Source organism: Euleptes europaea, chromosome 8, assembly GCF_029931775.1.
Source record: "Euleptes europaea isolate rEulEur1 chromosome 8, rEulEur1.hap1, whole genome shotgun sequence".
NCBI lineage: Eukaryota > Metazoa > Chordata > Lepidosauria > Squamata > Sphaerodactylidae > Euleptes > Euleptes europaea.
The window spans coordinates 44,947,489-44,959,322 of NC_079319.1; positions in this window are offsets into that span (position 1 = coordinate 44,947,489).

An 11,834-nucleotide genomic window follows, 5' to 3' on the forward strand; every position below is an offset into this window, starting at 1 on the left:
AAGTATTTTTCAGGTATTTTTGCTCCTGAATACACATCAGAGAACTCCCATGCTATCCAGTTATTCCAATCCTGAAAAAACTATAAAAAAAACCTCAGGTTTATTCAGGATTATTTGGGAATTCTGAATAGCAGCAGTTAAAGGGCTCTACAGTTGCCCTATGCCCTTTTCATGCCTTTGGATTTGTTTCCAGGGCAACTGGAAGGAGGGAGGATGAGGCATTTCTCTCAGGCAAATAGGAGAGCACGTAATAGGGGATGCAGTACCATTTGCTCAATCATAGCTGTTGTTTTACATGGTGTCTGGCTTCAATTGTGGAGTCCAACAAACTTGTCCCCCCCCCATTAGCAAGTTTCTGAAAGATGAGGAGGGAGGGGAGAAGGAGGCAGTGGCAAATAGGATTGCACGTTACTATGATTTATAGAAAGCCTGAGATGAATAAAGTTTGAAATGAAACAGTAGTTAGCTTTCATGAAAGTTGGTAGGTTGTCATCATTTGTATTTACTGAACTGGACAATTCTAGCAGGAATACACAATCGTAATCTATACAATCAAAGTTAGAGATACTAGAGATACTACGTGTTTGGTGATATCCTGTTTATATAGAATACTTTCAACTGATCTTAGTGCCAATGCAGAGTATGTTTGAAGGTGCGTTTTGGGAAGCTAGACCTTTATTCTCTTAGTAAGAAATGATGAATCCTTTGTTGAAAGAAGTGATTACAACTTTATTTAGTTAGTGAAGGGTGTGGGTGGATCTTCAAATGTACCATTTGCAAAGAAATTTGATGCAAATTTCCCAGAAACTCAGACTTTCTGTTTTGTCATTATAAAAGCTTATCTACACTAAAAATATGTTAAATGGGAAGACCCATGTTAGCTATTTATATTGAACTATTTTGATACTACTTTACAGGAATTGACTTCACATGCTGTTGATGTCAACTCTATTAGCATATAAAGTAGCACAGTAGTGTCTATCCCTTAATATGCTCAGGATTTATGTTTTAATAATAATGTATTATTATGCAAACAGAACCTCCCTTAGGTATACCAAACTTTAGATTTCTTGTACATTGAAATCTAATCAAGAGAAAATAGTATATCCATTACTAAAGAAGAAAATAGGAAACAATTTGAATAATCAGGGGAAAAAACCACTTACCCATAAAAGGAAGGAGGTGTTTTATTTGCTACAGAACATATATAATTAACATCATTTGTAGAATCATATTTCATCCTAGTTGGGTAATGTACAATCACCCTTTGAAATACAATTAATACCAGATTAGTTATAATAGTTATGTGAAAATTCAGAAGTTCTATACTATGCACAGAAGCAGGCAATTAGGAGTACCATGTAATTCTTTTTGCATGGAATATAGTAGAACCATTAAAATAAACAGAAATTATGACTTTAGCATCAATATGAACAACAGAACAAGAGGGCTGCATCAGTATTTCACCAATAAATGTTTACTTCCCCAATACACCATTGGTATTTGTCTTTGCCTTCTTTTGTTTTAGCATCATTGTGTCATGTATTGCACCCATTCTTCTAACTGGCTTAACTCAGCTGGCTGCAATCAATACATAGGTTGGCGGTATTCATGAGGAAACAAACACTCCCAGTGTGAAACTCAAAATATAATGTCAGAAGTTGACAGTGCTGGTTTTGTTTTGGAGAGGGAACTAATTGTTCATAGCAAAGTAAAATCCATTTCTTGCTGTTTCATTCAGTTTGCTGTTTTATAAGGCTATAGAAATTGCATTCAGAGGACTACAGTTTATTATCCAGCTGACTTTGAAACTCCTGCCAGATAATATCCAATGTTGATTAAGTGCTTAGAAATGAAGCAGCTTTTTCCATAGTTTAATAGCTCTTAGAAATTGTATGTTTTGTCCCCAATGTAACTGAATTCAACTTCTTCTATTTTAAGCGTATTACTATTTCAAATCAGATTAACAATCACACCTTATTTTCTGGCATCATTGTAATACTGGAAGGCTGTCAACATGAAGAACAGGTTTCTCATTCAGTCAGCACTTGTGGCTGGGAAACAGAGTAGGACTGACAGCTGGTGTGGTATAGTGGTTAGTGTTGGACTAGGACTGGGGAGACTTGGTTTAAAATCTCCATTCTGCAATGAAGAAGAAGAAGAGTTAGTTTTTAATATGCTGACTTTCTCTTCCACTTAAGGAAGAATCAAACCAGCTTACAATCACCTTCCCTTCCCCTCCCCACAACAGTCACCTTGTGAGGTAGGTGGGGCTGAGTGTGACTAGCCCAAGGTTACCCAGCTGGCTTCATGTGTAGGAAACAAATCCAGTTCACGAGATTAGCCTCCGCCGCTCATGTGGAGTGGGGAATCAAACCCGGTTCTCCAGATCTGAGTCCACTACTCCAAACCACCACTTTAACCACTACACCACGTAAAAATCTCTGTTCCTTATGCTAACTCATCATACAAGGTTATTTAGAGGAAAACAGGAGATGAAATATTTATGCTGCCCTGTGCTGATTGGAGCAAGGGCAGGATAAAAATTAAATTAAAATAAAGATTGTTCTACTGTTACTACCTGAAATGATTTTAAGGGCATTTCTAGATGTCATATTTATTGTACTAGTCAAGCTTTGTTAAATTTTTCAATTACTTTAGTGTGTTCAACTGTGAATGCTCTAGTATGTGTTCAGACCAAGGTTGTGTGACTTCCCTTCATTCTGAAATTGAAACAGTCCAGATGGGCCTACCAGATTGTTTTGCATGGTGTCTTCTGGTTGTTTGAAAATAATCTGTTTGATGCTAATCATTCCTGGACTAGATAGCCTTTGTTGTGCTTGGTCCAATATCTGGAATGTCACTGAGGATCTTTGGTTGTTGACTTGAGGGTTTTTGACACCGGTTTTTGAACCCTATGAGAAGATAAGCAAGGTTGCCAATGACATGATTTTCTTCCCTTGGACTGGGGAATCTTCCTAGGAATGTTTGTATGTGGCATGATTCTCCCACATCTCCTCTTGTGTCACACCATGAAACACCATGAAAACACCAGCTATTAGTCATTTTAGTGCTGAAGTAATCAACAAACACATCAAAAATGTTTAGACCAATAGAAGGAAATGACACTTGTTCAATCGGTCAGCTGTTGACCAAGATGCATCTAACGATTCTGTCTTATTCAACATTCTTTCTTAAATAAATGTGAATTAGGAAAGGGAACAGGAGGATTAAAATGGGGAGAAATAATTGACTTGTATTTGTTCCACTGCTTTTTCAAACAAATGGTGGAGGAGATTGGCATTGATTGCTTTTAACATGTTCCAGATGATGCATTTACAGTTAGTGGTTTCCAGGATCAATAGCATTTGGCACCCAAATCTATACAACTTAACGGTAAATTGTGGCGTTGACACAGCTTAATTTGGCTGCACCAATTAGTGGCAGAAGCCATTACAATAGACAGATGAATAGTTTTAACAGAAGGTCCTAGTAGTGATTAGCAGTTTCACTTTAAAAAAAGACTAAACTCATGCTTTTTCCACATTTACACTTTGCTTTATCTGTTGTTGACAAAAAATATGGTCAAGAAATACTTCAGTGCACAACGTAGCTGCCATGTCCCTGTAATTACATAAGATAAGAAGACCATGGGTATAAATACCCTTCCAGCAACACCAGCAAACTGTGCGTAAGTACTTTTTGTAGGGTAACATTATTATCCCCTCCAGGGGATGAAGCATGTTGGAGGGTTCTGTGCAGAGGCACAAAACATGCCAGCTCAGTCAAGATATTTTTTTAAAAAATATTTTGTAAGTCTTTACAAGAGCTTGGGGTATGTCTTAGAGTCTCTATTTTCTATGTGCCACTAGCCAGGGTGCTCATTGTATAGCTTTATTCACCTCTTTCTCCTCCTCAGCCTGGAACTGATGTTCTTGGGGATCTTACCACAAGAGGGATTGTGCTTGCCTGCCACTTTGGATTACCTCCAGGTTTTGATTCATCTGAGTTGACTCATCTGAGTTGGCCTGTCCCACTCTTTCTCCCATGCCCAGCTTCCTCCTCTTTTTCAGCCAGGCTCCCATTTATCCCTGCCCATCCTCTTGAAGGAAAAGAGAATCTTCAGCTATCAATAGTACCTGATTGTGCTGAAATTCTGAAGAAGTCTGGTTAGACAGAAACGTTGCTGGTGCAAGTTTTTGATTAGAGACACTGCCCTGTGATGTTGTAGGTGCTCTGGAGTTAGAGCTGGTTGCTTCATCCAGGACAAGGGATATATATTTGACCATAATGACAGATGATTGTGTGAGATCTATCATTGCCTGCCTGTCATCTAGATTCAAGTCCTGTAGCACCTTAGAGACCAACAAGGTTTTAGGGGGTTTAAGCAAGATCAAGGTAACCAGAGAAAGTATCTCTTTTGGATAGATGCATTGGGCAGATAGGTAGGGAAAATGGGACAGGTACAGAAAAGCCATGTGAGAATACACACAAAATATTTGGGACTGGATGTGAACCCTCCCATGATCAAACATGAGGTCAACCAGGTGAAATGAGTAAGGCTAGCATAGACAGACAAGCCACATAGCATCTCCTCGCACCACCACTATAGAATCAAAACAACTTTTTGTTTTATTGATTTTTCAAAAGATAACATATATGGCAGATTCTCATCTGAGGTAGGAAAAGCAGAATGAAAGTGGACATAGATAAAATCTTTGCCATCCTATTTCAAACATCTCAAAAACAAATACTTTCCAAGTGTTTGAGGACACTGCTCACAAACTGTAAATAAATTGTGATCAAAACAAAGGGGCAAATCTCCATGATGAGTTGTTAATTTTGTAAAGGGGCAAGGGAAGTGTTTTTGATTTCTTGTTTTAATTCAATACAGTGCTTAGTAAATGTACAACACTAATTAATAATAAATAGAACTGTGTGAGGTCTTCTGAGGACTAAAACTCTGAAGGAGGGCAGCGGCCCTTGTCATGAGATATCTGGTATCAAGAGTTTGCAGATGGATTTCAGAAAAAAATTGCTACTGTTTCTCTGGAATCATTAGAACAGAGCTGATTGCTCAGTGGAACAGATGAGGAATAGCCTGCTGTTTCCAAATTAAGTCAATGGTATGGCTCTGTGCCACTTTTTCCTAGTTCTCAGCAATGACACTTAATGAGTTGAAGCAAACCACAATTAACTCTGTAGTAAAGAACTCAGAGTACAATTATCCTTTGGCTTCAGGATAAAGATCCAGATCTTAATCCAGATATCCTCATTAAAACAATGCCAGATCCACTGTCCCAGCCCATAATGAAGTATGTCCCAGAGTTCATATCCAAGCTTGCAACCAGTAATTCAAGATGAGACTCTGTCCAACATGGCTCTCACTAGTTCTAGCCAGCCCTGCATCTGCTACAATCAGTACTTCTGTTTTGTTTGGATTGAGTTCAAGCTTATTCACCAACATCCAGTCCAGTTCAGAGCTCAGACACAGTTTCACAATTACTGGTACACTGCTTTTGATCCCGGGCCAGTTAGGTAGATGACATTGCAAATCCGCTAGGTTAAAGGATGTGAACCACTTTACTGAACCAAGCCAGTAGGGGGAAGCATTAGGTTTAGACATTTCTTTTTAGGCATAAGTAATAGGAATTGTTGTTTCTATCCCTGTAGTTTGGCTGTCTGTGTTATTAAAGTCATATGTGGTTTGTTTGTTAGAGTAAGGAATTGGTGCTGTGCACAGTAGATTAATGCTAGTTTACAGGATAGAGTTGTCTTTTCTGTCAAGAGCAGAAAAGATGTTACTTCTGCAATCCTGTTTTTGGAATGGGGTGGAGATAGGAGTTGCCATAATAGGCCAACATAATGAACTTGCTTTTGTAGACAATACCATATATTATTAGTTTATCCATTCATTTCTTCCTGAGTGACTCATAAATTAGAGCAGAGACCCTTCAGCAGACAATGAATCATATCCTTTTAGTCTAAATTTTTGCCTTCAGACCATGGGGCATAATTAGATATTTTTGTTGCTTGCATAGATGGCTGTTTTGTTTCTATTCTCTTTCTATGTTTTCTTCATATTTATAGCCAATAGATATTTCACAAACTGAATAGGAAAATCAGTGTTTCTGTTAATTTTTTTATATATTAAAGAAACTTTCAGGGTGAAATTTAAAAACAGTATAGCCTAAGAAAATGCTATTTTCAGCTCTCATTTGCAAACATTGTTTTTGGGGAAGATTATCATATCTGGAGCCCCTTCTCCATGTTGACTAATGGACTGTAGTTTATTTCTGGGATGAAGGTTTTTGTTTGTTTGTTTGCTTATGCTGTACTCCTCAAGACCCACAGTGCCACCACCAGCAGCACCCTGGATTAGAGTCAGGATAGTTGAGCACCTGGGTCACAGCTTGGTAGATGATCCATCAACTAAAAATGCTTGACTCATCTGCTTCCACCAGAAATTGGAGATAGCCCCATTAACGTCCTAGAGACCATGTGATAAAATTCCATTTTCTGACAGGGGAGATAGTTGAGGCAGGCAGTAGAATATGACTTATGACTTTTCATGTTCCTTTAACCCTTGTTAGTGCAGGACTAGAGCACACAACAGTTGAGGGGCTTTTACCTCCAGTGCTTCTTCCACCAGGTTAGTGAAATCAGGAACGCCGTGAATTTTTCAGGAAACCTATTCAGCAACTTAGGGTATTCAGCACAATCAGACGGTGAACCAATCAGGATTAACTCAATCTGCTGCCAAACCAGTTTGCAGCTGCTTGTTGGACTGAAGTGGGGATGTTGGAAATGTTGACACAAACTGGTTCAACAGTCTAATGATCCCTGTTCATCACTGATGATCAGACTGTGAGCTGATCAGGGAGGTGTTCAAATTGCATCAGGGAACTCAAACAGCTGCTGAACAAGTTTGCAGCTGCCTGGTGTCAGAAGTAGGCTCATGGCTGATTAGGGGAGCAGCAGGGAGTTGGGGTCTGATCCACCTCCCAATAGGTACAGAGTGAAGTTGCAAAAGGGAGAGGAGAAACAGCTTGTTTCTCTCCTTTGCTTTGCAGCCCAAGCCAACAGCTTGGAGCATAGAGAAGAGAAGCAGCCTGTTTCTTTCTCCCCACTCCAAGCTGAGAGCTTGGGCTCTGGGGAACAGGAGTGATTTCCTTCTTTCTTGTACTGTCCAAATTGACATCCTATGCCACTGGTGGTCCTTCTCTCAAAGATACCACAGTTGACAGATCAATAGACTGCCAGATCTGAGAGTGTTGATATTGAATGGATAAGGGAGCACACCTCAGCTGCTGCCTCTAGTGCCAGGCATGAGTTTTGTTGTTTCCTTTCTGGCTTCCAAAAGACCCAGCGTGGTATAGGGGTTAACAGCAGTGGTTTGGAGTGGTGGACTCTATTCTGGAGAACTTGGTTTGATTCCCCACTCCTCCACATGCTAATCAGATGCTAATCAGGTGAACCGGGCTGGTTTCCCCACTCCTACACATGAAGCCAGCTGGGTGACCTTGGGCTAGTCACAGCTCTCTTAGAGGTCTCTCAGCCCCACTATGTCACAGGGTGTCTGTTGTGGGGAGGGGAAGGTGATTGTAAGCTGGTTTGATTCTTCCTTAAGAGGTAGAGAAAGTTGGCATATAAAAACCAGGGGAGGGGAAGGTGATTGTAAGCTGGTTTGATTCTTCCTTAAGAGGTAGAGAAAGTTGGCATATAAAAACCAACTCTTTTCCTTCTCCTTCAAAAGAGCTGTGTGAGAAGAAATTCACTCACTGCTTAGTGTGACTGTCCTTCTCCCTGCTCCCTTATTGCTCTGATGGTTTCTGCCATAGCCTGTCCATCACCCTGATGGGCTTGTGACTAACAAAGGCAAAAAAATGAGTGAAGTGCTAGCTTTTGCCCTTAGGAAGATAAAATAAAATACGATGCCAAGATGTGCTATTGCAAAGACCTTTTCTCTGTAGACAGTGTCATTTCTTATCATCTAAGGCTTTTCCCTCTACCAGGACAAAGCAGATTTTAAAGTGCTATGCTAGCCCAATCTATTGGCAAAAGTGGAAAAATATTATATAAATGTAGACCTTGAGGCCCAAGGAGGATGGACTGTGAAGAACAACACACCAACATTGACTCCTTGGGAAAGCATTAACTAGCAGTTTGTAAGATTGTGCAGTAAAGCAATGGGTTGGATACAGCCAACTTTTTCGCTCAATATCAACTCATTCCTCCCTCACTATAAAGCCCCTGTTTCACATGACTTTTGTCCATCCAAGTCCCATGATCCTCAGCCCAGCCCTTCTGGTGGTCAGGGGGACCCCTTCCTCCTATTTCAACAGACCCCTCCTCCTATTTCAAGAAAAGCTGCTTGGATCCAACTCATTCTCTTAACTCTCCTAATTAGATAACTGTTTGTGTTCTTTGAATTACAAAGCTTCTAAAATATTTGTTTGATACCTTATTTTTGTACTATGCCATGTCTGTGTCTGGTCTATGACTAAACAGAAGTAAATATCTATTAAGAAATGTTGTCTCTTGAGTCTTGGTATGATTAATTAATGTCAGTACAATACCAACTGAATATCTGGTCTGGCATATTTTCCTGGGCCCTGACCTGGATGGCTAGGGTTGCCAGGTCCCTCTTCACCACCGGCGGGAGGTTTTTTGGGTGGAGGGAGGTTTTATGGTCATGTCCTCTACTGGCATTGCGCTTAAGCACTGGAGCAATAGTCAAACTGCATCAATCCATGTTGCTACACTGCCATATTTGTATTAGAAAAAGACACAATCAAAATATATGTCCACTATATGTCCTACTGCTTTGCTTTCTAACAAAATGGGTACAAGTCTCTATGGGTAAGAATAGAAATTAAGGGAAACACTGCTTGTGATTACTATTGATGTAATTAATATTTTTCATATGGGACACAGAGATCAAAATTGCTTACTGACATATGATGAGAATTTCAGAACACTATGGAACATATATTTTAGACAACCCATTTTTATGAGCAAACATGAAAAGAGGGAGAAAAATAAAAATTGAATCCAAACATCAAAGTCATAGCAAAGATGGGGGCAGTACATGCTCTGCCTTCCTGGAACATTGACCTTACTCCACCTGATATGTATATATTTTTTTTAAATAAGTTTCTTTGGTAACTGTAAACCACTTCACTTTGAAGCTATCAGTGGAAATGCAGCAGAACTGAACATATCTATCCAACCCTTCCTACTATAACCTGCCACACTTGATATCCTGCCCATAGGGATCTATTGACTCTCAAGAAATAAATGTGGGAACTGTGGGAAATCTACAATGAGAGAATTGGTGGAAAACTCATACAAGCAAAATGAAGAATGAGACCCATCACTATATATTTTTGAACAATATGAAAATTTACTGGACTACATAGACTCACCTTTTTAAAGTGAAAATGTTTTAACATGATAAGATGTTCATTCAAATTGTAAACAAACTGATCATGTTTCAGTTAAAGGCCACTGGTAAAAACTGTGACTAAAATAAAAGATTCTGCTTTACCATAGAAATTGATGGACAATATAAACTTTGTACTGCACAAAAACCTGCACAGATATAATATAGATGACTTGGGTAAATGCATATTAATAGCACTACCAACAGCAAACCCTGTGCATTGTCTTTAAAAGATTATATTAGATCTCACCCAAGAAAGAGAGACACAACCTGAAGCTCTACTGAGTGCAAAAGATCTGCAGAAATTATTTTTAAATAGCATTACCATGTTGGAGTTGGAATAGTAAATTGAATAATAATCTAATTTTCAGATACAACACAATAGGTAGCCATTTCAGATACAAGATTGTGTAGCACTTAACAACCACAAAACAAAACAAATGGTAAGTGTTGTTAGCTTTAATATCACTGGCCATTTGTTACCTATGGGAGAGAGGGAAATACCAAACATCTGTACCCTTAATCTCCAAGAGGTGACCGGCACTGTGAAGAACTGTACTTTGGGACATGTCAGACTAATTTAGCTTAAACTCCTGCCATGCAATCTCAAACCATCTGCCTGACCCAGACAAAGGTCCACACATCAGTAGGACTTCCACCAGTTGGCTGCAAGAATACGATAAAACATAGACTAGTGATTCTTCAAGGGGAGCATAAAGCCCACAGGAGCAATCTACACATTTTGGTGCAATCATAATCCAACCTTACACTAAGGAGTTGACTGACAGCTCTCAACCACAAGGGTTTCATTGGCTGAAATCTGTTTATCGTATTGTTCTGGATGACTCTGGTCAGGTCAGATTCAGATATAGATGTGCACTTAAGAAACCCTAGGCATAACTCCTGACCAGAGGTACATCTCAGTAATGTGTTAGGTTCATTCTGGGTATAGTACACAGGTAAATACTACTCGAGAATGTCTGCTTCCATTTTACTTTTTATTAAAGAATAACTATTGCATTCTTAATATTGATTAAATCAACAAAACAGTGTACCATCTATCATTGCTACATAGATAAGTAAAGGACAGCAATTACACGAGTCTATAAATGTTTCTTAACCAAAAATAAGCAGTTCACAGGCAAGGAGACACTTCAGAGAAGAAGCTGTCCATCAATTCAACCTCCCCATTTATAGGATTTTAATATCATCTCCTATAAAAAGCTAACTTGATAAGTCTGTGTATTCTTGGCTAACTCATTGTTTTATAACGTCAAACACCATACAAGGTTATCTATACTTGACACGTCTTAAATATATATAAAGTTAATTGATTGTTGCTACTTTTTAACTTAACAAAGACTGTTCAAAAACAGTGATTACAAGTTTCTCGTACATATGAATATCTTTTGGCCCTCAACCAACACACTCATCATTGAGCAATATCTCCACTTCTGTGAAGCTGGACATTCCTGCCATGTTTAGATGCTTCTGCCTCTGGACCTCAAGACATAATATCTAATGATAATGGGTTAGACAGCTTCTTCTTCTTTTTTAATTAAAATTTTATTGGATAACAACAACAATAAACAATAACAACAACTAAAAGAAGCAAAAAAGTGATGATTTTCATCATTTAAAATACTACACACACACACAATAAAATAACAACAGGATTCCTATACTACAGCTTATTTCTTGGTCTTCATATCGACTCCAAAGATAGAGGAATGGCTGGTTAAAGTTAAAGAAATATGTTTTAATTAGGCTAACAACAAAGCAGAAAAATAGAGATACAACAAGTTTAGATGAGTTATGGTCACAAACTATAAATAAAATAGAGAAGTTTATAAATAACGGCGAGAAAGGGGAATGCGAGGTTGGACAGCTTCTAATCTACACAAGGCCATATTATGTTACTACTTTGTCTTCTTGTTCCTTTCCAAGTAGGGTTGCCAGGTCCCTCTTTGCCACTGGCAGGAGGTTTTTGCGGTGGAGCCTGCTAATAGAGTATTAAACATTGTTAAGACTGTAATTTTTGAGGCGTTGTCTTTGGAATATATTACCAAAAAGGAGGCTGAGTTTTTGTTCAACCAATATCCAAGAATGCCAGTATTTTATATATTACCGAAAATCCACAAGACCTTACAATCCCCACCTGGGAGACCAATTATTTCTGGTATTAATGGGATACTTGACCCAATCTCTAAATACTTAGAACATCATCTGCATGATTTTGCTTCTGAAACACCGTCATACATACTTGACACGGGAGATTTTATACAAAAAATTGAAGGCAAGAAATTTCCAGGCAATACCATTCTAGCCACCTTTGATGTGGCGTCCCTTTACACCAACGTTCCACTTGCTGAAGTTAGAACAATAATTG